Source organism: Tursiops truncatus, chromosome 12, assembly GCF_011762595.2.
Source record: "Tursiops truncatus isolate mTurTru1 chromosome 12, mTurTru1.mat.Y, whole genome shotgun sequence".
NCBI lineage: Eukaryota > Metazoa > Chordata > Mammalia > Artiodactyla > Delphinidae > Tursiops > Tursiops truncatus.
Genome location: NC_047045.1, coordinates 53,448,085 through 53,475,758, shown reverse-complemented (window position 1 = coordinate 53,475,758; position 27,674 = coordinate 53,448,085). Strand labels below are relative to the sequence as shown.

The following is a 27,674-nucleotide window of genomic DNA, read 5'->3' as shown; positions in this document are numbered from 1 at the left end:
CCATTGAAGAATCTGTTCTCTATTTTATACCTTGGAATTCAAGGAGTAAATGAACTTCGATAAACCTTGGTGGAGCTGAAAGAACTCTAGACAAATCTTTAGAAGACCTGGGCTCAAGTTTCATCTCCATTACTAACTGTTTATATGAACTTGGGCGAGTCTCTTAGCTTCTCTGAGCCTCAGTTTTATCATCTGTAAGTGGGAATCATAATCCAATATTTAACCTAGGTCTTCGTACACAGTGAGAGAAGGGAAGGAAATGAGAACCACTGCTTGCTTGGCATCTCCTATGTTCCAGAATCTGTGCTGGGCTAACTTGTGTAGCAGAGTCTCAGCTTGAGCCCAGGCTATAATCAGCATTTGGCGTCTGCAATGTCTAGATGTGTTTGGTGACCTGGTAAAATGGGTTTTCCAGAAGTTTGGGGGAACTGAGAAGCATCCAGAAAGAGAACTTAACTTGAGTGAAGAACAAGTTCAACAGACAACTTTGTTCTCTAACACATTATTAGCAGAGAGGAGTTTCTAAGTAAAGCACGGTGCTTATCACTCATAGATAGATACCTACGTCCAGCCTCTTATCGATTTACATCTGAAGTCTGTGAATAAGTGGAGCTATATGTGAAAAAAAGACAGATCTTGAGGAAGGGTGGCATTCTCTCTGCGGTAGTTTATATCCAAGATGGCCACCATCGATCCCTTTCCTTCCTGTATGTCATTCCGCTATCAAGAGGTGGAATCTGTTTCTCCTAATCCCTTGAAACTGGACTGACCTCAGTGACTTGCTTGATTAATAGAATGTGGCAGAAGTGATATTCAGGGATTTCTGAGACTCATTCATAAGAAGGCTTGGCGCTTCCATTTTGGGTCTTTTGGAATGATCTTTCTTATAACTCTAAGCATTCAGGTAAGAAGCGCATCTCAAGACCATCATTCATGAAAAGTCCAAGCCACGTGGAGAGACCCTGGTGACATCATGTGGAGAGAGTCCAAGGAGCACTGAGGCACCAGATGTTTGAATGAAGAATCATTGTAGCAGAGGAATCTTAATTCCCAGCTACCCCACGAGGGTGCCATGTGATCAGAGAAGGACCACACAACAAAGCTCTCCCCATAAAACTATGAGCAAAACGTAATGGTTGTTTTAAGTCACTAAGTGGCCTTAAAAGGAAGACTGCGTGTGTGTGTATGCTTCAAGTGTCCTAGAAAAAAGTTTGGAAGCTATTTTTGTAAAATAAAACATGTTTTCAAATCTATCTCTGTGAAATAATGTAGAAAAACTGTGGTCGGGAGTGAGGGGATGGTTGAGTTGGGCACTGACGGAAGAGGACAAGGAGCCAGCTATGAACATTTTAACCATGAGCTTCTCGTTATGCTCGGGTTTCCATAGGAAGAAATTTTATTGATAAATTAAGACATGAGGCCAGTGGTATCTTGGGAGACTTTTGGATAAGCTTTCGCGGATTCCTTTAGTCAGTTCAAATCAAGAAAGCTTTGAGAGAACCTAGCTCCTTCATGTCCAGAATTGGCCCTGGCATTCCAAGTTATATAGGAATGGGGTTATATTGATGTGGGTTGAGTATATGGATGCAAAGGGACTCTGGGGCAATAGGCAAACTCTTTATAAGCCTATGACTTACTTTATATTCAGAATAAGAGCTTCTTTATTATGTAAGAGACCTAGCTGAATGGGAGGTCCCCTTATGAGGGAGTTAAAATGAAAATAAAAACCACATGAAAATGATTGACTGTAAAGAAAGGCATCAGATCGTTTTGGCCAAGAACTTGGTCCTTGTGTAAAAGACCCAGGACATGACCTCAGCTGTGCCGTGGCCGGTGTACTAGATATAGACACGCAAGGCCATGGACCCCCTGCTTTGTGGGTTAGACTCATTGACTGACAGCGCACTGGACTGCGCTAGCCCTGCTACACCCTGGGAAGGATGTGGTCCTATAGTTCAGGAGTGGCACCCCTGGCAAACGGCACTTCTGTTTGGGGATTGAAGGACTAACTAAGAGATAATTTGATAATTCGGTTGCAGTGTTGGAAGTACAAGGGAGTCAATGTGCTGAGTGTCTGCAGATAGAGAGATACATTTATTCCAGGGGTTGTGGAGAGGTTATCACAGCTCTTCTATATTACAAGTTTACTTCAGCTTCTTTTTCAAGGAAGCTTTCTCTTGCTAGCTGGGTTAGCTGTGGAGATACACAAGTCCTGAAGCAGGAGACTTTTGGGCAGTAAGTGGATACAAGGAGGTGATTATTCACTGAAGTGCATTTCTTATATTTGACCATGCTTTTACCCTTGGGTATTGTTGAATCACTTTCTTCTTCTTAGTCATGCAAATAATCACTCTTCATTGGAGAGTCATGGTGTTCTATTTTTCGGTGATTTTAATGTTTTAACATTGATTTTCAGTAACTTAAAAACAGTGTGTTTACAGGCTCCAGGTTGTCTGCCCACTTGTGAGTGGGGTCTTGGGTCAGGTCACTCAGATTCTCACAGGATTCATTACTCACCTACATTGTGGTCTGCAACGTACACCGTACGCCAATTGGAGGTAACTATATAGCAGGCTTTTGTCTGCAGTGAAGAAGCAGGAAATCAAAGGTACAACTACTTCCTGACCAATTCAGCTCTCTGTCATGGAGTAGATGTCCGTTTGATTACTTAAATAGAGAGGAAGAAAAACAAGTTTCAACCTCTGCAGGCAAGCAGTGGCTAGGACGCCATCTGAACCCTTGTGAGACCACATGTCAGGCCTTGTTTTTACCCAAGTCCATTGAAGTGTAAGAGAGACTTTCTATAGGAAATAAGCAATTGAATATGTTCATTGTCAGAACAGGCAGGGAGCTTTGTTAACAATCATTGCACAAAATGGGGGGCAGTCAAAACTGGATTTTCTCTTTATGCCTAATGTCCCTGAGATCAGTACTGGGACCCAGAGCAAGCCCTATCACACCTCCTGCACTGTGGTTTGAATCACAGGTTTTATCTCTCTGAGGTTTGAATCCACATGCATGGAAGGCAAGGCTGGTCAGGTCCACACAGCCCAAAGTACAACGAAAAGGCAGCATGCATTCTGTTCACACACCTTCTAGAAAAGCAGATAAAATATCTGCATTAGGACATAGAGAGACCAAGGCTTCATGTAATAGGGTGATGGGTAACTATGTGGACCTGTCTCGGGCAGAAGAGAGATACAGAAAACTAAACTCTGAAATTTACACATACTTTGCAGAGAAGATCAAAGAGCTGGGTCTCAGATGAATGTTACTGGTTGGTTTCCGTGCAGAACTTTGCCAGCACTTTGAGGTTACTTCTGCAAAACTTAAAGAAAATAAGAAACCAGCAACTCAGGAGAGATGCATGAGAGACACGAGGGATCTGAATTAACTGGCACAGTATCTGGTGGGTGAAGATCTAAACTCCAAAGTCCCTCTGACTGAGATCCCTCTTTCTGACATGTTCCGAACAAATTTAAGGCAGGACAAAAATTATTCTTTTGAAGGAGAGGTGTGGAAGGAGATAGAAAATAAAGCATGGAAAGGGAGCAGGAAGCTGCCCTGAAAGCTCCCATTTAAGACTTAGAAGCAGAGCGGATGGAGGAATTATACCCCGATCCATCCACTCACCCACCCTTCTTTACATCTGTCCATGGAAGAAAGAGAATAACAGACCAAGACTCGCTGCCACACACCATCCTTTGAAAGCAGTTTGCTTATTTTAATGCTTCCCAGATGGATGCTTAAAGAGATTCTACGGGTTCCCGTCAAAATGCAGCGTTTCGGTTTTTGGGGTGGGGAGCGGAGGATTCGGTGTAAGGGCCGGTATTTAAAACTAACAGCCTTTTCGTTGTTGTGAAGCAATGAGGAGAAGCCAGGAGTCGAGGGGTGAAAGGACACTGCTTTCCTTCTCCTTTAATGCCGGGACTGGGGACACATTTGGTGAAGCCCAGGGGGGAAACGTATCTCTGTCAGTGTTGTGTGGATGAATAGAGAGCTTTTGTCTCTTAGGATGTCAGTCCAGCACCTTCCATCAGAATTAAGTTCACTCAAAAATTTAAAGCACTCCACCCCTACCACCTCTCCTACATCCCTGAAGGATTATATTACTGTAATCAAAGTAACTCCAGATAGAAAAGGCCTTACAGGTTATCCGGTTCATCCTCTGTTAGTGCAGGGTTTCCTCCTTCGGCGTGGCTTTTACTGTTGTGCTGTGTCTGGTTTCTAGTGTCCTGCGTGAGGGAGTTTCCCGCCCTTCCCTGGGGAGGCCGTTCTCTAATCCAGCAGTTCTCACTGCCAGGAAGTCTTCTCCGATACCCATCTCTAGTTTTCCCTTCTTCAGCTGGGTCCCATTACTGCCAGGCACTGCCTTTGTACCAAGCCTCCCTCTTGGTGGCGGCATGCTGTTTCCCACCTTCGTGTCCACACGGATTAAAACCCCTTTTGTGTTGTTCACTCTCCTTTACGCATCTTGTCCTCCCTTCTGGAGACGGCAAGGTCTCTTTTGGGGATTCCTTCTACCCTGTTTTGTTTGTATCTTGCCTCATATGTGACCAAGGAATAGAAGCCTAATTTTCATAATAAAGTGGGGTGTTATTAAAAACTTGTTTTTGTAACTTTAGTGATTTTAATTTTTTCCCCCAAAAACTAATTATAAAGCTCTTGTGTGTTTCCTCAAGAGGCTTAATCTTCACAGATCAGCTTTGTTATACACTTAACGATGACAAAGTCGTGTTTGTAGAAATGAGAGGAAGATGAATTTAGAAAAGAAATACACATGTTTTTAAGCAATAAGATGAAAAGTTAACCTTAGGGAAAGAACCTGCAGAATCATCTGCAGTGTGGCTTTGTTAGATTGTGTGTTGTCAGGGATCTTGAAGTAAGTGTCTTTTTTGTCATAAGCAGGATGGTCTCAGGGGCTGTTTGGTGCCACCACCTCACAGACTGGATGACCTAGCGAATGACACCCTGAGTCCAGAAGACCAAGGGCAACTCCAGATTCCTGAGCCTTTCCAGGCTGTCGCAGGTGGACTGTCTAATCAGACAGGTTCTGTACATGCGTCTGATGTGGAGGGAAATCCTACTTTTAGGAGGGAGAATGTCAGAAGACATGGCACGTCTGGCACTGTTCTAATTAAAAGTCTAGGCTCTGGAGGCAGACTGGGTGTGTCTGTGTGAATTTGGTCAAGATACTTAATCTCTCTTTTCCTTAGTTTTCTTATCTGTAAAAGGAATTAATCATAGATTATTTCATAAGATTTTGGCAGGGGTTGAGGTAATGCTTGCAAAACAAAGCACAGCACTTGGCACATAGTAAACACTCATAACATGTTCCAAGTTCACCTAGAACATCTTTCTGAATGTTGAAAAAGCCTTTGCCAAATTACGTACAAGGATACTCTCATAGCATTGTTTATAATGGTTAAAACAAATTGGAAATAACCAACATATCCAATAATGGAGGATTGAAGTCTGGAAAATTTCATTAACAATTTAAGTTAATTTAGAAGAGCAGAGTACGAAGCTGTCCAAACAGTAGGATCACAATTTTTATGCAAATATACAACATATATCCATCAAAAAAGACTGGATGTAAATGCACCAAAATGTTAACTGTGGCTGATACTTTTTTTTCTATTATTAGCAGATGTTACTTTTATTTTGCTATTTTCAGAAATAGAATGTTTAATGATCTGGGGAGATATGGTCACTGTATATAACCTATATAATTTATGTTTTTACTCTTTTAGAGTAAGGAATCTCCTTAGTCTAAGCCTCTGCAAAGCCCTGCTGCTTTATATTCAGCATCTAGACATGCTTTTTTATAATCAGCAAAAAGGAGATGTGTAAAACTCTGTGCTTTATCAGTAGTGTCTTGCAGGCTGTTACTCCATGACTCTTAGGAGGTGGCCCTGGGCAGGCCTCGGTCTTGCTGGCTCCGGGCCTCTGAGCTCTCTCCACTCTCTTTCTTGGCACCTGCTGAGTCACCTTCTGCCCAGGGCAGACCTTGTCCCCTGCTCTGCAGAAAAAAGAAAGGTTATTCATTCACTTCTAAATCAACAGATCTGAATTTGAATTCTAGCCTTGAGACTTGAGAGTCTCACGTCCTTGAGCATGGGGAGAGAAGGAAGCAGAGTATGTGTGTATGGGGTGGGCCAGGAGGCACTTTACATAAAAGTTAAACTAGGGACCAAACAGCTGTGTAGGGTGGGACAGTCTTCTCACTCCATGTCCTATGCTCTTGTCTCTGCATCTAGCAGTTGGCTTGTTGTGAATCTTTTTTTTTTTTTTTGCCTACAATGTGGGAATAATAATGAGGGGATTAAGCGAGGTAACCTGTTTGGGAGTCCATGGAACATGATATATGCCTAGTTCAGAAGGGTGTGATGGCAATCTTGGATGAAGAAACTGAAAGGGGTTGACTTGGAACCAGAACAGAACTTCAGCAACCTGATTCCTAGGTTGGTATTCTCTTTACCACCATGGGCACACACACTCTCGGACATATACTGTTATTATTTCCATGAAAGAAAGAATTTAAAAGTAAAAGCAGTGTCCTCTTTTTTTTTTTTTCTTAAGTAGTACGTGTTCAAGTCAAAAGGAATTTTGACCCAGATAAAGCTTTTTTTCCCACTTAGTCTACCCTATTTTGTGTTCCGAGTCGTATCATAAAAGATATTTTTAAGTGAAAGAATTGACTGATGCTGATGGATTTACAAGTGAAACCATATGTCAGATTACGCCTCATGAGCTAAGATTTGAACTCCTTGTGATGTTTTTTTAGTCTTCGTCTTGTTTGGCATATTTATTCACATAAGCAGGATGGTCAGGGGCTGGGTGTTTTCTAGGATTTGCCAAGCCCTCAGACTATGTGCTGCGTGCTCAAAGAGACTAAAGCCCAGTGATGTACTTCCTGCAGCATCAAGGTAGGTGACCTGCACTTTTTCTGGACCCTGCTCCAGGCTACAATTAGCCAGTTTCATTTTCTCATCTCAGAATAGGAGACATTTGACAAATTATGTTTTGCAAATGGTTATTTTGAGTAGCTGAGATGCCGTATTTGATACGGCCCATGATTGTGATGTTTATATTATGAGCGATATCACTTTCCTTGTTTTTTATTATAATCCTTTTTTCCTGCCCAATTCAAGATGGCTGAAGGAGTGCTTCCGGCCCCTGCAGTGACTAAGTGCTGCAATATGCTTTCTGTCTGCTCCCCTGACCTCAGGAACACAAAGTAGGCTTCTAAGGATTCCACTGTTTGCTTCAAGCCTCACGCTGGGTCCCTGCTGTTGACCACATTTTGAATGTTTTTCTAATGATTTTTCAACTACTTCCTTGGAAAAAAGGTTCATTTCTGGAATCATCTGTTGGTAATTAGGGTAACCAGCTACTTGCCTTGTATTATAAGGTCTGGATGAAGATTTCGTGGGTATTGGTGTTCCAAGTCACCTTTGTATTGTAGCAGAGTATTGGTTCATTGCGAGAGTTTGGGAATCACTTAGATTCTGTAATCTGGAGGCTCTCGGTCAATACATAGTAAAGCTGTTGATAATGATGATAATTGGAATTTGTAGTGATTCATAGTTACAAAGCAACTTGTGAATATTCATTTATCCAACAGAAATTCTGTTTATCCAACAGAATTCTGGTTATACAACAGAATTTCCTATTAAATTAAATTGCTCAAATTCTGTTTATCTAACAGAATTTTCTAAGGTCTACTATATGCTAGGTACTCAGGATTTAAATATTAGTAGAACATGGTCCTACTCTCACAAAGTTCATAAGGAAGTAAGATACAGTAATTTATTTGGTCCTCACCATAATCCTGTGAGATAGGATTTATTTTTTCAGGTATGATTATTTAGGCCGGGAGAAGTTATGTCGATGTTGTCACATTCGGACGGGGCCATGCAGATCCTCAAATCTAGGCTTCTTTGCTCCAAACTCTTGCTCTTGCCCATGAGCCTAGGCTCTGGACTCAGACGTCTGCATTCTCATTCTGAGCTCCACCACTAATTAGCTGTGAGACTTTGCAAATTACTTAGCCTCTTTTAGCTTCAGTCTCTTCACCTGTAAAATGGGGGAAATAATCTTCTTGCCTCCAGTGTTATTGGAGGGTCATAAGATAAGCACGTGAAGCACTTAGCACAGTGCCTCGTGCTTAGTAAGTCTCAACAGATACTACCTGTGATGGGAATAACAAGAATCATCATGATTACAGCTATCGTAGGAAGCTTGCCTGCTAGACATTCTTATATATATATATATATATATATATATATATATATATATAAATAATCATTTATTCAATAATGAAATACTTATTAAGCATATATTATGTGCCAGGCATGGACCTAGGTGCTGGAAGTTTACCTTCCAGGAGCTATTTAACCATCTCTTGAGAGGTGGTTATTTGCAATATCTGCATTTTACATGCAAAAGAAATGAGACTCAGAGAGCTGTATACTTACAGTTATATATAACATCTCTTTCTCTCCCTCTCTCTCTCTCTGTCTCTCTCTCTTACTCTCTCTCTCTCTCTCTCTATATATATATATACACACATACACACACACACATATATACACACACACACAAACACACACATATAATTTGCCTGCAGTCACCTGACTAGTAAATGGCAGAGTCAGAATGCTAATTCAGGCCCTCTGCCACCAAGTCCAGTGCTGCTTCTATTACTATCTAGAGCAAGAGAGCTCTTTCATTCTAGAATCTGCTTTCCTTTCTTTGATGAAGGGATGGAAGTAACCATAGAACACCATACATGTTATGTAAATCTAAAGTTTTAGGTTGCTGTAATTAGAATTTATTCAGAGAGGTCCAAACAAAATTTTTTTAATTTAAAAGGATAACAGATTAGATAGGTGATATGGTAGATGCCCCTCTTTCCAAATAGATTCACTCTACAGACAGGTGGATATTTATCCTTAAAATCACCAAAGAGGGCTTCCCTGGTGGCTCAGTGGTTGAGAGTCCGCCTGCCGATGCAGGGGACACGGGTTCGTGCTCTGGTCTGGGAAGATCCCACATGCCGCGGAGCGGCTGGGCCCGTGAGCCATGGCCGCTGAGCCTGCGCGTCCGGAGCCTGTGCTCCGCAACGGGAGAGGCCACAACAGTGAGAGGCCCGCGTACCGCAAAAAAAAAAAAAAATCACCAAAGATATTCCATAACCATTTTTTCCCCTCACAACCAGTTTCACTGTCTAATAACAAACATGCACAGAAATGCCTTCTTTTTGTACAATGTAAATATCTAACATGAACTTGAGCAGTCACAGGCTAAAGGGAGGCTTTTACGTGGCACTCAACATGGGTTAAACTGAATTAAATTCTTTCTCATTCTAGAAGCAGTGGAATTAAATATCAGCTGATCTACTCTCTTCTCATAAGATTGTCATTTATATATAATACTTAAAGCGGGCTATTTAATCCAGATCAGTTCTCTCTTTTGGTAAATAAATTCTAAATCCCATGCTTTTTCCTTTTGGCAGTTATTATTATTATTATTTTACCATTTTAAATTTATCTTTGCGATTTAGCACCAGTCACACACCTAAGGTGCTTAATTTCAGCCCAAGGATTTCAGATAGAATTGCTCCCTGTCTGGACCTGTGATTTCTCCCTCACAGCTTGAGGCAGCAGAGTCCTGGAAGCCACTCCTGAAAGTGTAGGCTTGTCTAATACACTTGAAGGTGGAAGCTTGAGAGTCAATAGATAAATTGCAGGGTGAACTTTAAACACCTCGAAGAACCGAAACTTGCTAAAAGATCACCTGGCGCACAGGCCTGCTTCATAATTCATTCATTCATATGTATATTTCTCTACCTGGCCTTTTCTACAGTGCACGCTAGAAACCTGTAACCAATCTGCCCACTCACCATATAGTGGCACTGAGTTCCAGATAAATGTGGTGGGATCATCGCTAAGCTCCTGTGGTTGTTTTGAATCTTAATCCTGAGTTGTAACCTTCAAAACCAGATGAATTTAAGTAGCATATTTTTCCCATTACCTATTTCACTGATCAGTATCTCTAATCATCCAGGTACAAGGCAGACCCTCTGTAGAACATCAGAGTCTTCCCCCACCGCTTGGCCACACATACCCAAACATATCTGAATCCCACTTAGACTCAAGCTCTGATCTTGGCTACATGGACCCAATTGGACAATAAACTATAACTATTTTTAGGGAAAACCACTTAACTGTAATATCAGTGATCTAAAACCATTTACATGTGGATAAAATGGTACCCCTTTGGGGGCAGAAAAATGGAAGAAACGAAACCATTTCTGGTATAATGGAGAAAGGACAGTCTCTTCAATAAGTGGTGCTGGGAAAACTGGACAGGTACCTGTAAAAGTATGCGATTAGATCACTCCCTAACACCATACACAAAAATAAGCTCAAAATGGATTAAAGACCTAAATGTAAGGCCAGAAACTATCAAACTCTTAGAGGAAAACATAGGCAGAACACTCTATGACATAAATCACAGCAAGATCCTTTTTGACCCACCTCCTAGAGAAATGGAAATAAAAACAAAAATAAACAAATGGGACCTAATGAAACTTCAAAGCTCTTGCACAACAAAGGAAACCATAAACAAGACCAAAAGACAACCCTCAGAATGGGAGAAAATATTTGCAAATGAAGCAACTGACAAAGGATTAATCTCCAAAATTTATAAGCAGCTCATGGAGCTCAATAACAAAAAAACAAACAACCCAATCCAAAAATGGGCAGAAGACCTAAATAGACATTTCTCCAAAGAAGATATACAGACTGCCAACAAACACATGAAAGAATGCTCAACTTCATTAGTCATTAGAGAAATGCAAATCAAAACTACAATGAGATATCATCTCACACCAGTCAGAATGGCCATCATCAAAAAATCTAGAAACAATAAATGCTGGAGAGGGTGTGGAGAAAAGGGAACACTCTTGCACTGCTGGTGGGAATGTGAATTGGTACAGCCACTATGGAGAACAGTATGGAGGTTCCTTTAAAAACTACAAATAGAACTACCATATGACCCAGCAATCCCACTACTGGGCATATACCCTGAGAAAACCATAATTCAAAAAGAGTCATGTACCAAAATGTTCATTGCAGCTCTATTTACAATAGCCCGGAGATGGAAACAACCTAAGTGTCCATCATCGGATGAATGGATAAAGAAGATGTGGCACATATATACAATGGAATAAAAAGAAACGAAATTGAGTTATTTGTAGTGAGGTGGATAGACCTAGAGTCTGTCATACAGAGTGAAGTAAGTCAGAAAGAGAAAGACAAATACCGTATGCTAACACATATATATATATGGAATTTAAGAAAAAAAAATGTCATGAAGAACCTAGGGGTAAGACAGGAATAGAGACACAGACCTACTAGAGAATGGACTTGAGGATATGGAGAGGGGGAAGGGTAAGTTGTGACAAAGCGAGAGAGAGGCATGGACATATATACACTACCCTACGTAAGGTAGATAGCTAGTGGGAAGCAGCCGCATAGCACAGGGAGATCAGCTCGGTGCTTTGTGACCACCTGGAGGGGTGGGATAGGGAGGGTGGGAGGGAGGGAGACGCAAGAGGGAAGAGATATGGGAACATATGTATATGTATAACTGATTCACTTTGTTATAAAGCAGAAACTAACACACCATTGTAAAGCAATTATACTCCAATAAAGATGTTAAAAAAAACATTTCTGAATTTCAGGATGATGAAATAATAATAGTAGAAAACGGACAGTTCTGCATTCCATATAAATGAAACTTCTACTTAATGAAAACCTCAGTGAAATGCCACATATTGCAGTAGATGAACGTTTATATAGGACACAGAGAAGTATAAACCCTATGATATGATATCTATTACACATCAAATTTGTACTTTTCAAAGGGAGACTTAAAAAAATTAATCCTGGTATAAATTAATGGAGAATCTTTCTCACAAGCATTTTCTCTGCCTCCCAGTGACATCATATTTTGAGAGATGATCATGGACAAGCATAGACTTGGTACACTTATCCATCTGGGCTGAGCCGATAGGTATGGGTTCTACGAGTGAGTGGATGGAAGGGACAGCTGCCCTTGATGAGCAGAACGGAAATCATCACTCAGGCAGTAGCCAGTGAAAGCCTTGGGTGAATGCTCCTAAAACCCAAGTATCCATTTAAAAATTAATTGCATTTGACATTGGAAACACACATCATGGATCTCATGTGGATGACTTTCCTTTGAGGTCTACAATGCTCACTGCTGTGCTGCAGATGTGCTCAGCCCCTTGTAACTACAAAATGTAATTGGGATGATCCAAATCTTTATAGTTGGATGATGAGAACCAATCATCAGAAATCAGGAAACGGGGTGAATCTGAAAGTTCCATGGTATGGGGAGGCTCAACTCCCCAAAGTGTATAATAACACCCAATTAGTCTCAAATACATTCTCACTTTGATGGTAGCCACCACAGTCATCTGTAGTAATATGAAGAATTATTCTGGGTTAAAGTGCTGATTTTCTCTGAGAGCCTTCTTTTGGTCATACTAAGTTCATGTATTCCTTGCTCTATTTCTTTGCCTTCTCATCTTACTTATACGCTTATTGATTCAGTGCTTAAAAACTGCAAGTTTAATCCTACAAGTGGAGATTGAAATTCTGTGCTTGCTTTCTTTTCTCAATTAAAAATTTGTGTGTGTGTGTTGGTAGACTAGTATTTCTTTAAAATTAAAAAGGAGTTGTTTCCAGCTTTATTGAGATATAACTGAAATTCTGTGCTTTAAATAACATTTTTGGGACTCCTGCGCTGCTGCTTTTCCCTGTTTTGATCCTGTGGCATCGTATCGCAAAAAGAGACACTCTACTCTATACTCTACTCTCCACACATACCAGTCATCCTTTCAGAGACTTTGTGCTATTTCTCCAAGGCAGCCCAGCATCATTTGGCTACCGCCCTGGGCTCTCTACCACTCTTCTGTTGTGTGTTGTGATGTTATTGGACGTCGTGTGTGTCTCTTTTTGGCGTGGCTTGCTGAACCCTGAGCAGGTTGTTTTTGGATAGTTTGAGAATTTGGCAGACCGCTGTGCCAAAATATCTTTATGTCTTGAATTGGATGAGAAAATAAACTGTAAAATTTTACTTAGTGATAATCCTATGCTTCAGTGAGTTTACAAGGTGAGTCTGCAAACTCGGTGTTCAGTGTTCCCCTTCCTTTCTGTTAGGATGATAACACCATTCCTCTCAAGGACAATCATTGGAGCAATTAGTGATTTTGTTATTTCGACAAAGTAAAATTCCTCATCTTTGCATAAACTCTAGCATTTTTTTTTTAATTCTTGGTGTACCTGAGGCTTTTACACTGATTTAGTTAAATAACCCCATCAATGATATAGTATTAAAGTCTTCGCAAAATTATAGAAAGATAGAAGAAGAAAGATAAAAAGAAAGGGAGAAAGAAAGGAAACCCTTTCTCCCTGTCAGCCTCCCAATCCCCAGCACCACCAAAAGCTTCCAAACTCCTAAATTTGCTTTCCATTAAGACAGTGGTTAGACAGCAGCTGTTTAGCTTCTTAAGAGAATACACGATATGGTAATAAACATCATTTCAGAAATATGCTTTTTGTCCACTTTACTAGGAAGCACAATAATGAGCTCTGCATGTTCACTACACTTTTTACTCCAGGCCCTGATTTTAACGAGGAGGGCTCATTGCAATTCATTCACTCCCTACCTACCAAATGGAAATGTTTGTTTTGTCTTTCAATTCCAGCCACCCCTGACTTGAATTCTTCTATGCTGTGTGTTGCAAAATGCTCTTTGAAGTTCATGGTGTCATCCATTTAGAATGAACCATAGGTCGGCATGTGCAGCTCCTGTCTCCAGTTGTGCTTGGTGTCCCAGTTTCTCCGGGGAAGGTTCAAACCTGACAATAACCTTCATTTATGGTATAGAAATCCACGCATAATGCTGGGCTTGCCAGATGGAATCTAAAATTTTATGGCAGCTTGCTTGCTGTTTGTGTAGCAAATTCAGTTTATAGGGAGATAGAAGGGTGATGATTTTAATGCAATCAAATGTCTTGAAAAGTACTTCCTGGATGTCTCATGTTATATGCTCAGCTGGCTGTGTGTAATAATAGATGTGGTTCCTCTTTCTCTATAGCATTGGGCAGTCCTGGGGAAAGTGGAGAGAAGACAGATTTGGTTTAGGACAGTTGTTTGTGGGTGGAGATGTATGTGGAAGGGAGAAGGAATTGGAATTTAAGGATGCCCCAGTGTATTTTTCAGGACTCTATTTGGGAGCCCACAGAAGCAACCAGATATATCCTTTATGATAATGTTGAGTCTGGACATCTTAAAAGTTACAAGTAAAATATTCTTTAGGAGACCATGCACTTTGCTCTATGTGGGCATAGTGCTTTATGGTTTACAAAGCTCTTTTTAAAAGACGTTTTTTTTTTTCCATTTAATCCTCACAATGTTGTTCTGAAGTTAAGACTAATATTTCTGATTTCTAAACAAGAACAAAGCATGGGTTTTGGAAGAGTGATGTTGGGTTGAGATTCCTGTTCTGCCATCTCATCTAACCTCCCTAGGGATTGAACAAGACAGCTTTCAAAAACCGCCTGGCACACAGGAGGGGCTCCATAAATATTTTTTCTCACCCTATCTTCTCCCTCCCATCCTTACCAGCTAGATAGGTAAACTTCAAGGAAAGAGGTTGATTGTAAGGCTGAAGATAAGCACTATTTGTATACTGAATAATCAAAGCACTGGGTTCTTTAAATTTGGTTCTGATCATAATCAGGGTAGTACAGAATGGGCTTTCATTAAGGGTGAAATTAGTCATTGAAGAGAGGCAAACTGGCAGGCTCCAAGTAGCTTGAGGTATGTTGCTTGAAGATTTTTTGAGATATCATTTATGAATGAGTTGATGAATTTTATCAAATAATTAATTTTTCTATTGTAAATTTAAGTCTGTAATCCCCTTAACTCTCTGATCTTGAGGTCCTCATTTATAAAGTAGAATAGTCTGACCAGTCATTATTGTGTTGAAGGAAACTCTGAAAATTGTTTTGCCAGCCCTTTCATTTTACAGACAGAGGGAACATAACTGGTTCAAGGCCAAGCAGGGGAAACTGGACTCGAATGCACATCTCTGTAGCCATATGACTTCTAACCCCTGGACTAATGCACTTTCCATTTTAAGTTGCAGGGAAGTCAACTCATTTCTGTGTGTTAATAAGTGGTTATAAATTTTAATATGTGGACCTTATCTTTTTTTTTGTACAAACAAACCGCTTTTTAAAAATGGTGAAATTCAAGAGACAATTGTGAATTTAAATACTGAGCAGGTATTAAGGAATTATTTTGATTTTAGATGTGGTCAAGGTAGTGTGGTTATATTGAGAAAACTATAGAGCTTATTTTTAAGAGATCCATAATGAAATATTAATAAATGAAATGATGTGTCTGGGATTTGCTTCATATCATATAGCAGGGGTGGAAAGTGAGGGGATAGGAGTAAGTACAGAAAAAACAAGACTTGCTGTGAGTTGATAATGGTTAAGTTGGGTGATGGGTACATGTGAGTTCATTATGTTATTTTATTTTTATACTTGTTTGAAATGCTCCATAATTTAAAAAAATTTATGATTGGTTATATTTTTATATACACTTGGTGTGTCCACTGTTAAACTTTCCGTTTTGTCTTCTGATCTTGTACACACCAGCAAACATTAGTTTCTTTTTATGCTTTTCCCAAGAAATTGGTTTACTTTTTTTCCGAAAGACACTGTGAATCATAGAATTAATTTGTTGCCCTTTTTGTTTTGGATGTTAGAAAGCTTAGGACAAAATGTGTGGCCTACCACATTCATTTATTCTTTCATTCGACAGAGCTGAGGTGTCGCTGAGATGGCCTTCTTTGTTTTCTGCCAAGTTTTTCATGAGCAGGGATTCTAGAGAATTAATTTTGGAGGCTACATGGTGCAGTGGTTAAAATTCCAGGAATTAGACTATCTGGGCTCGTAACCTAGTTTTGCCACTTAGCTACAGGTTAGCTTCTTTGAAGCTCAGTGTAAGCATCTGTACAATGGGGATAATAATAGAATTCACCTCCGTGGTGAATGTGAGGGTTAAATGAAATAGGGCTTTTATTGCCCTTAGAGACCGGATGTAGTACATAAAAAACAGTCAATAGATTTTTCTTTTATTATCGGTCAATAATTATTGAGTACCTTCTATATGCTAAATGCTAGGCTGGGAAGGGAGCTTGCAGTGGTTTCCTAACTTCACTTTGGGTTATCTCTTAACTTTGTCACATTTGTTTTTTAATTCAATAACTTTGAAGTTTAGCTTTTCCTGTTGTATTTTATGTATTTTTTTAAGCATTCATAAATTCTTTTTGAAATAAAGTAGCATATAAATAAAAATATTGCTTCTGAGATTATGTTTACATCTAACTCTAGGCATATTTTAGGTAATATTTTGATGAGTAAAGTATGTGATAATGAAGCACCCCCAGTAACCATGTAATTGAAAACTCAAAAACACAGTAGTGGGAGAACCAAAATCTGGAGTCAATGAATGCTGGAATTTGAGAAAGAGAATTGCTTAGCTTCTAAGTTGAAATTTCTCTATTAGTTGGTACTCAGCTTTCCCTAATATAAATCATTCTCTTCATATCTTCCACACTTCTTATTTAATTTTGATCCTTCTTATTTAATTTTGCCAACTTTTAAAAATGTGAGCAGGGAAGTCAAATGTGTCATTATAGCAACAGATCCCTAGGGAGTTAACAAGATTTGACCCACCTATTATTGTGCAACTCTTCCCCCTAATATGAAGTCTACACTGTATAACAGATATTAGTTATAGGATACATACACCCCAATGTTCATAGCAGCATTATTTACAGTAGACAAGATATGGAAGCAACCTAAGTGTCCATCAAGAGATGAATGCATAAAGAAGATGTGGTACCTATATACAATGGAATATTACTCAGCCATAAAGAAGAATGAAATTTTGCCAGTTGCAACAACATGGGTGGGCTTGGAGGGTACTATGCTAGGTGAAATAAGTATGACAGAGAAAGACAAGTACTGTATGATATCACTTATATGTGGAATCTAAAAATGAAAACAAACTAGCGAATATAACAAAAAAGAAACAAACACAGATATAGAGAACAAATTAGTGGTCACGAGTGGGGAGAGGAAAGTGAGAAAGAGCAAGATAGGGGTATGGGATTAAGAGGTACAAACTATTATGTATAAAATAAGCTTCAAGGATATATTGTACAGCACATGGAATGTAGCCAATATTTTATAATAACTATAAATGGAGTATAACTTTTAAAAATTGTGAATTACTGTATTGTATATCAGCTATACTTCAATTAAAAAAGGAAAAAAAAAGTAACTACAATTAGTTAGTACATGGTATCAATGTTAAATTTCCTGAGTTTGATAAGTGAGAATCATGTCCTTACTCTGAAGAAATGCACACTGAAGAGTTTAGGGGTAAAAGGACATCATGTCTCCAATTTACTCTCAAATGGTTGAGAGACAGAGACAAAGAATGGGAAAAATATGTAAACAATTCATATATCTGGGTAAAGGGTATATGGAGGTTCCTTGTCCTACTAATTCTTACAGCTTTTCTGTATATTTAAAATTAGATCAAAATAAAAAGTTCTAAAAAGTAACAATAGAATTTTTTTTACTTAAAATGTGAGATGTTTTTAACAGTGATGTTTCAATCTAGAAGTTATTCCTTCCCCACCTCTACCCCCGACACATAGCACTGTCAAAGATTTGCTTTTCTGTCCACAGGCAGGGGAAAATGCTTGTTAACACTAGTATACTCTGGCATTCAATATTAAACTTAAATTGGGAATGGAACATGGAAAAAGGATGCAGAATATGTCAAGTTTCTGGCATTTCAAGGCCCAGTGAACTCTTAATGGTGACATCATGATCATCAGAAACCAGTTACAAGGATTGTCCTCATTTTACAGGTCATAGAGTTAAAAAGCTTAAATGAGTCATTCCAGTGACCCTCTCCCATAGAACACAATGTTGTGGTGACAGTTCTAGAAACAACAAGCCATATCCTCACTTAAGTTCATTATGATGTTTGTGCTGGGCAGAGGCAAAGGGTCTCCTTTACCCTCTACCACTTTTTCCAACAGCAAAGCTTCTTGTGTAAGTTTCAACCCACATCTGAGGCTTTAGATCAACAAAGTTTCCCCAAATGGTCTAATTACCTGATCTTGTCGCCTTTGGGAAGATATATTGTGAGAGTAAAAACAATTTTCACTTGACATAAGCACTGCTACTTGTTGCTGTGCATTGAGCTCTTTTAATATCATTGTGTGTAAGGACTTGCAGGTGGGAGTCTACATCAGGGTGAGAGTTCTTTGAAAATACATGCAAATGGCTGGAAAAATTAGAGCAGAGTCTTGGATGTTGTAAGTTAAAATCACAGCGAAAGATTGATTAGTGGCAATTTCAAGCATTTATTAGAATAATGATAGCTCCACACATATGAAATAAAAATCTATTTTATGAAATATGCTATAGGAGAAATGAAAGGGAAGAATGATGCCTGATTCCTCTGATCAGGTTGCTTGTGGTTCTAATGGGGATACAAGATGAACACACCTAAGGCAATAGAGACTTAATTGGTGGGCTGAAGAGCACTAGTCCTGGAGGTTTCAGGTTGGTCCCTGATTTACTGTGTAATCTCAGGAAAGTTCACCACCCTCACTAATCTGCAGTTCTCTTATTTGTGAAATAAAGGGTTGATCAGATTCCCTTCTAACTCTAAATTGTACTTTTAATAATAACATTATAAAATTCAGTCTTTCAAGCAGTGATCATATTGTTAGAAATTTGTTATATAGTGAAATAAGTTTTAAAGTCTTCTAGTCTTATATAAATTATGTCTGAGATTTTTAAAGTTAAAGAAGGTCAGTCTCCTAAAGTTTTAGTAATTTTTACTCTAGAAGACGAGGAACGCTTTGGATTCATATTTTTAGCTCATGCTGGCATTCAAGCCCTGACTCATTCTATTGGAAAACAACATTGCTTTTTAAATGCCAGCATATGAAATATTTATAAGGCATATCTACAATGATTGAATAAGCTATTAATATAATGCTAACACAAATAAGATGAGGTGCATGTTATCACAACCCTAGAGAAAGGAAGCAAATTAAAAAATTCAAATAAGTCAGAGGAGTCAGAAGCTCCCATGAGAGGTAGCAGAACAATAATTACAGTAGTGACATTCTGAGAACTTGAGACTGGCAGAGGGTGTGTGTGTGTGTGTGTGTGTGTGTGTGTGTGTGTGTGTGTGTGTGTGTGTGTGTGTGTGTGTGTGTGTGTGTGTGTGTCTGTGTGTGTGTGTGTGTGTGTGTGTGTGTGTGTGTGTGTGATTGCTCCTCCACCAAAACCAAAGAGAGAGTTGACAAATCATGCCTGTTACTTCATAGTTTCATAGTTACTTCTTGGTGTTACAGATTACAAACTTTGGTCTGTCTTTTGCTGATTTTCATGATAATGATAGGCCCACTTTAAGAAATTCTGATCTGTGAAAATCCCTACTTACAAAACATATCACTTCTGGAATGATCATTTCTTTGACAAAGTTACTTTACACAGACAGCCTTGTAAGCACATAGAAAGTATGATTTGACTGTCAAACACATTTACTGTTTAAAGTGGAGTATAAAGTGATTGGTTCTTGAAGAACCCCACATTGAGCAAACAGACAAAAAAACCAGACATCAGAAAAGAGCACCTTCAAAACTCAGAAATGCTAAAATATAGAATTGCTTAGTAAATTAATTATTTAGAGTCTCAAGACAAAATTATTTTTGAATGGCAATATATTAGGTCCCTTAGACACAATTCTGAAATACAAAAGTCTAGGAAAACTAGGTTTTTTTCCACCTTTATGTGATGGCAAAACTTAAGCTGACCTGAAAAAATTTGGTAGAAAACCTGACTTGAATTGATGTGAGTCTATTTATAGTCTTATTTACTTCACTTAGTGTGAATATTTGTGCTTCTTGCTGTAGAAATATTAATGTGTTTGATTACAGGGAATGACGCCAGCCTTGGCTGACTTGTTATGTAACGTGCAGCAGATGTGCTGTTACCTTTGTAAAATCCCCAAATTCTCAAGTTTGAAATTCATATGGCCATATGGATTTCAGCCGAGGGACTATGGAAAATAATATATGATATGATATGATATGATATAATTCTTCGAGCTTCCATTGACTCCTTTATATAGATTCATATAGAATTTATATAGATTAAAAAAAAATCAATAGTTCACACTAATGCTGTAAATTTGTTTTTATTTATAGGTATTTATCCCTTGCCTCTTTCAGCTTTCTGAAGAGTTGACTCTAAAATGAATTTTTCAATATAAATCATATTTTCCTATGGGTTACTTTATTTCCCAAAGATAACAGAAACCCACAGATACTACCAATATAGGATATATATGACTATATAAAGAGCTTTGGTTTCATTTTACAATAAAATAACTTTAAAAAACTTACCATACTTATAAGATCATACAATTAAAGGAGGAAGTTAATATTATGGTGTTAATTAAATTGAAAAATCAAAAATATACTTAGCCTATTTCTCAAAATCCAAAAGTTGTTCTTGGAGATTCAGCTGACATGTGAAAGAGATTTGCTCACACCTTGTGAAGGCTTGCTTGATATTTCTATTATGATTCCGAAATGAATACACACATTGGAAATATAAAATGTTTAGTAGCTTGCCACAGGAAGTAACACACATAAAAATTTTTCTTTTGATCGTGCTGCCAACTTGCTGAGTGACCTTGACCAAGCTACATTTCGCTCTTTAAAATGATAGGTTATTTCTAATTTCTTTCCAGATTTAAATCTATAAATCTATTTTTCCGCATTTCCCTCTAAAAAGTTTATGATGTTCTGGTTAACTAAAAAATAACAACATTTTGATATTGGCAAGGATTTTAGAAGCACCAAACCTCTTCAGTGTGAACATGCAAATGAGTTGTACTGCCCAGGGAGAGGCTGAAGGAGTACTCCGCGGGCCCACAACAAGCTGTGCCAAGGATCAGCGCTCAGAGCGCTAGAAAGGCAGGGAAGGGAAGAGCTGTGTGCCCTCGCCCTGAGGGGGAAGGGCTGACACAGGTGGGTCACCTGGAAATGCTAAGTAAGACAAGTTCCTTTCTTCCTTTGGGGAACTCGGATTACAAAAGGGAAAACTGAAGAAAAGCTGGTTGTTTATAGAGTGGGTGCTAAGTGTACAGGAGAGACGTAAAGCTTTTCTTGGAATAGACAGAAAACAAATGCCTATACTGTAGTTATTTTTCCAGGGCCCTTAGAACCACAGTAGAACAAAAGGTCAGAGATTTCAGTTCTTGGGAAATGGGCTAGGGGAGCCTCAGGATGTAGTAGAGACTTGACCAGCCCGAGGCAAAGCTAAGGAAAATGTGTGGTGAGTTAGATTATTTAAAGCCTGCGGTCAAAATCAGAGCAACTAAGCCATGATTGAGAACAATGAAAGAATAAAAGGATTTCTGTAATTTTTGAAACCTTTCTTTAAGTAGCGTACATCACCTTTTAAATCTTGCCGTTATATGTAGACTATGCTTACATGTAATGGAGAATAGAAATATTATCAATCATGTTAAAGTCAAGAAAGAAATAGAAGTCAAGTATTTGTGAGTCACGTGGTTTGACGAGGCTTTCAGGGAAGAGTCAGAGTTGGGTCTCTAATGTTCTAGATAAACATGTACTTCGCTATCATGTGGCCCTGTTCCGCATTTGAACAGAACCTATTCTATTTCTGCTCACTGTATGATTGGAATGGCTTTTATGCCTGGTTGTTGCATTTCTCCATGTTTTTATGGATAATTTTCCTCTCTTTCCCAGGATTACCAAACAACTTTGGTAATTGTCTGGATTACCAAAACAACGTCTTAGATGGCCTCTTTTTCTTCTACAAACTGAGGAAAGTCAACTATACTGCTGAGATTATTTTCCGATTGCTTTGTCCTGACATCACAATAAGGCCATACTCCTCCAGGCATTGAGAACAAGTTTCAGGCAGAAAGAAAGTAGAAGGTCCTTTTCTGCCAGACTATGTCTTTTTATGAGAGGGGCGCTTTCCAAGAGACTTTGGTCATGTTTTATTTGCCAGACTGTATCTTAATGCTCACCCCTAGATGCAAAGGAGGCTGGGGAAACGCATGGCTGCCCCAAACAAAAATTTCCCTTAATTGTTTTGGTAAGGAATTAAGGGAAATTTACATCAGGTAAACACAGTTTGTGATTGATACACCTTGCCAAAATTTCCCCCAGGTTTTGTTTGTTTGTTACTCTATGCCTATATGATGCTTGTCATGTAGAGTTTCACAAATTTTAGTGAAGTTAAATTTATTAGTCTTTTCTTATATGGCTTCTGTGGTTCATTGTATACTTAGACTGACTTCTCAATTCTGTTTTTTAATTAAAATTTTTATTTTGAGATAATTGTAGATTTGCATGCAGTTGTAAGAAATAATACAGAGAAATTCCATGTATCCTTTACTGTTTTCCCCAATGGTAGCATCTTACAAAATTCTCGAACAATATCACAACCAAGATATTGACATTGATACAGTCTAGATACAGAATATTTCCATCACCATGTGAATATTTGTGCTTTTTGCTGCAGAAATATTAATGTGTTTGATTACAGGGAATGACGCCAGGCTTGGCTGACTTGTTATGTAACGTGCAGCAGATGTGCTGTGTTACCTTTGTAAAATCCCCAAATTCTGAAGTTTGAAATTCTGCCCTAATCTTTATTATTTCTTTCCTTCTGATTGCTTTGGGTTTATTTTTTCCTCTTAGTCTAGATTCTTTAGCTGGGAGCTTAAATTATTGATTTGAGACTTTTCCTCTTTTCTAATATAACCATTTAGAGCTATAACTGTCCTTCTCAGCACTGTTTTAATTGTGTTCCACAAATTTTGATATGTTGCATCTTTATTTTCACTCAGTTGAATGTATTTTTTTCCGTTTCCCTTGAGATGTCCTTTTTGGTCTCTCCCATTCAATTTTTTAAAAATGTACAAGTCAATGGTTTTTAGTATATTCACAAGGTTTACAGTCATCATCACTAGCTAACCTGAGACTATTTTCATCATCCAAAAAAGAACCCCCTACCCACTAGCAGTCACTCCTCATCCCCCTTCCCTCCAGCCCCTGGTAACCACTAATCTATCTTCTGTCTCTATGGATTTGCCTGTTTTGGATGGTTCAGATAAATAGAATCATACAGTATGTGTGTCTGGCTCCTTTCACTTAGAATATTGTTCTTAAGGTTTATCCATGTTGTAGCATGCATCAGTACTTCATTACTTTTTATGGCTGAATAATATTCCATTGTTTGGATATACCACATTTTGTTTATACATTCACTAGTTGAAGGACCCTGGGATTATCTCCATCCTTTGCCTATTATGAATAATCCTGCAACGAACATGCACATACATGAATGTTTTTGTATGAACACATATTTTTAATTCTCTTGGATGTATCCCTAGGAGTGGAATTGCTGAGTCATATGGTGTCTATGTTTAACTTTTTGAGGAACTAACAAACTTTCCCAAAACAGCTACCCCTCCTTTCTGTTTCATAAAATATTTTTGGCACATTTTCTTCTTGGACTTTCATTGCTTCTTTTACAAATCTATTTAAATCTTATATTTATCTTGAATTTTGTTTTGAAATCAGAGGTTAAGTAGGAAAACAAGTAATTTTTTCCCCCAAAGTGGCTACCTATTCATCTGAGCTTTGTCTTTTCATCATTGGTTAAAGATGTCATATATACTAATTTCTCATAGGTAATTAAGATCTTTTTCTGATTTCATGCATTTTGTTTCATTAATCTGATTGTCTACTTAGGAACCCATACCATATTGTTTTAATTATTTTGGTTTTCTTATGTACTGTCATTTTCAAAAAAGTTTTCAACTCTTCTTACTTTATCCACTCTTCTTGACTTGATTAGTTCATTTGACACTAGGAGTTCTTGGGAAGATTCACTTCTATCTCTGAAGAAAATCAAGTGAGAAAAGGTTTCCAGGGTGAAAGGAAGATGGTGTCACTTGCTTTGCTGGAGAAATTATGGAATATAATATTAATTTAAATATTAGTCCTTTTTAGCCTGAGATCTTTCCTGCTTGTTGCCTCATCAATTTACCATTTAGGTGGCGAGTATTTTGACAAAGGATAGTCCATCTAGATTTCAACAGTATATCTTTCTTTCTTTTTTTTCACACTCTGGACATTAGGCTAATTATCCTAAATTTTGTTTACTTCTACATGATTTAGGTTTATGGCTTGAAGGGATTCTCTCTCTTTTTTTTTTTTTTTAAAGAAGATGTTGGGGGTAGGAGTTTATTAATTAATTAATTTATTTTTGCCGTATTGGGTCTCCGTTTCTGTGCGAGGGCTTTCTCTAGTTGTGGCAAGCGGGGGCCACTCTTCATCGCGGTGCGCGGGCCTCTCACTATCGCGGCCTCTCTTGTTGCGGAGCACAGGCTCCAGACGCGCAGGCTCAGTAGTTGTGGCTCACGGGCCTAGTTGCTCCGCAGCATGTGGGATCCTCCCAGACCAGGGCTCGAACCCGTGTCCCCTGCATTAGCAGGCAGATTCTCAACCACTGTGCCACCAGGGAAGCCCTGAAGGGATTCTCTTAATTCAGGACTCAATTCTCTGTGAATGATGAAACCAACTCTATGAAAAGAAGTACATGCAGTTTATTAAACATTTACCTAAATAATAATAATTTAATAATACTATTGCCTACTGTTCAGCTGTTACATGCTGACTTATATATAGATTATACCCAGATTCTATAGGTACAGTCCCTCTACTCTCTCCTGAAGAGCAATGTGCGGCCATTATTAGTTTTTGAGAAGGTCAATTACTTAATGGAAGTCATTACATTTTACAAAGAAAATCTGATAATTGTACATGAAAGAGGTGGAACAGAAGAGAAGCTGGACACAGGGAGGCCATTTAAAATGTTACTGGCACAACGTGCTTTATGGCCTTGTGGTGGTAGTAAGAAAAACAGGGTTGAAAAATAAGGCAAAAGGAAATTTGAAGGTAGAGTCAAAGGAACTTGAAAATTTGAGTTATTGGCAACTTGGAATATAGCACATGGAGGTGTAATCAGTGATCTTTTTCAAAATTTGCCTCTTCTAGGAGGGCTGTTTACATGTTGCTTCACTGAGTTTTTGGTTGTGCTTTATTGCTTTCCAATTTATAGTGACATTTCCCACTGTGTTATGCTGTTGCTTTCGCAAAATGTCATGTTGCCTCATGCTTGTGGGTGGTTCTTCCTGTACTAGTCTATATGCTCCTCAAAGGCAGGGATTATTTTGCTTATTTCTTTGTATTTCATGGAATCTAATGCTGCTGTTCTGCCTACAACAAGGTTTTAATAAATATTGTTGACTGATAGGGTGACCTAAAGGGGAAAGAGAGTGTAAGACCAGGGGAACTGGTACAACACAGGAAGATTCAGGAAAATAGACTGGATTCCCATGCTTCTTTCTGATGACAAAAGTAGAAATAATCAAAGGAGACCCCCTGTGTGAAGTGGATTCTTCTATAGCAGACCACCCTGCCATTTCATCAAGTCTGGTCAGTGTCCCGGGGAGCCTTTTCTTCAGGCTACAGCCTGGTGCGCAGCACTGGGCCAAGAGCCTCCCACAGTCTTCATTAACACATGGGCAACACACACACACACACACATACACACACACGCACGCACCCCAACTGGTTAAAAAAAAAAACCCAACCAAAAAAAACTATAGCAAGGAAAGGAGACTGTTTATACATTTCAGTTCCTCAACATCTGTGGCTGTCATCTGTTTTTGGTTTGGTAATTTTTATTAAGGCAAAGTGGCACATGCTGTCATAGGAACGGCTCCAGCTCACGCTCCCCAGCAGGTCACCGGGTATCCCCTGGTGTGCTGAGACATGATATGTTTTCTGCCAGTGGATGAGGTGGAGGGAAAGCTCTGCTCAGCATTAATTTCTAGTTCCACACGGAAGCAGACAAGCCATGGGCAGACATGTGAAATGCAGAGAACAATTACTCCCTTTAAGGAGTTTGTCCATTAATTTTACAAATAATTATTCAGCACTCGTCCCTCACGGTGATTTTATTTCCCCAAGGAGGTCAAGATAGTTGGCCTGCTATCAGGAGGGTGACCTGTGGGCTGTGATCTTCCCTTGTGGTCCATTCACATGCCCAAGCTGTTCTTCCATAACCCAGTCTGCATCTGGGACCAAGCTGCCTGGGTTTGGGGGTGTGGCCTGTGGTCAAAGAACAAGATTCACTTTGCAACAAAATCAGTGGTTCTCAGGTTTGTTAGTACCAAGTATGTGAAGTGACCGCAGTGATTTGGAAGTGGAACCTGGCCACTGAACCTGATCTCTGGCAAACTTTGGGATGAATTCACATTTTTATATGCTTTGAAGGAGTATCTGGTGGTAGTTGTGGCAATATATGTGGATCTTCTCCCAAGAATGTCTCATTAGACAATAGTGAAGGATAAAGTAATGTTGCAAACACATTTTCCTAGAGTGGCTGATGTCACTGACTTTGGGAGTGACCGTGATTCTGCCCAATGTTGAGAAAAATGAGGATAAAACAAGGTGGAGTCTGAGACTAGAGATTGCTAGATACGTGGCACTCTCTCTCGGTGACCTGCAGGCTACAAGGCAACATTATACTGTCAGAAGATGAGCAGTGGAGAGTTCTAGACAGAGCTCAGCAGGGGCCCTTTAATGACATAAATCTGCTCTGGAAGGGTGGGTTGGGTAGTTTGGCCTGAGCTGTTTCCCCTTAAAAGCAAGCAGAAGCCTTTTTGCCAGTGTCTGAGAAATTGGGCTATAGCCCATCTATCGATGCTCTGACAATGAGCTTCATAAGAGTTTTGGTCTCAAAAAAAAAGCTGAATTTCTTCTAAAGACTTCCTGTACGTAGCTCAGATCCTTCAACTGAAGACTGTGATTCCACCACTTTCTTGATGCTCATAGTGACTTACCCAGCTTGCCTGCTTGATCCTGCTGTCTCTGTCACTCACACCCTTTTGACCTCAGGCAAGGGGTTAATTTCTCTTTAAGTCCTCTGTAACTCATGGAAAAAAGACTGTCCTTCTGGAGGCAGGGAAAAGAAGCAGGATTGAAACTCTCACTTGCACATGGTTGTAGTGTAGATAAAATACATAAAGTACATACTGTAAAGCTCTTCCAAGATCGCCTCCTCAAGGCTGATGTACCCCACCCTGGCTCCTGGGGATAACAGCCACAGATGGCTCATATCTGCTCTCCTCTCTGGGAATTGCCCTCCATAGCAGAGAACTGTCTCACCCAAGGTTACATCTCCTCCTAAAGGGTGAAATAAAACCAATGCTTGGCTTCTGTAGGGATTCATAGGCGAGTCCCCTTTGCTTCATTTTGGAACAATTTTGAAGGGCCTTCCAGCTCTAGAGCTCACCATAGAATCTGTTGACGTTCACTTGTCACTTCACATGGATCACCTTCTCCCT

The 27,674-nt window shown here is 39.1% G+C and overlaps 1 long non-coding RNA gene across 1 annotated transcript in view; it reads left to right on the top strand.

The window, feature by feature from the left end:
• The first annotated feature begins 6,722 nt into the window (after positions 1-6,722).
• LOC141276096 (uncharacterized) overlaps positions 6,723-27,674 on the top strand; it is a 253,850-nt gene continuing 232,898 nt past the window's right edge. The window contains exon 1 of the long non-coding RNA XR_012325041.1: positions 6,723-6,929. This is a non-coding gene — a long non-coding RNA (uncharacterized lncRNA). The remainder of the gene's footprint in view (positions 6,930-27,674) is intronic.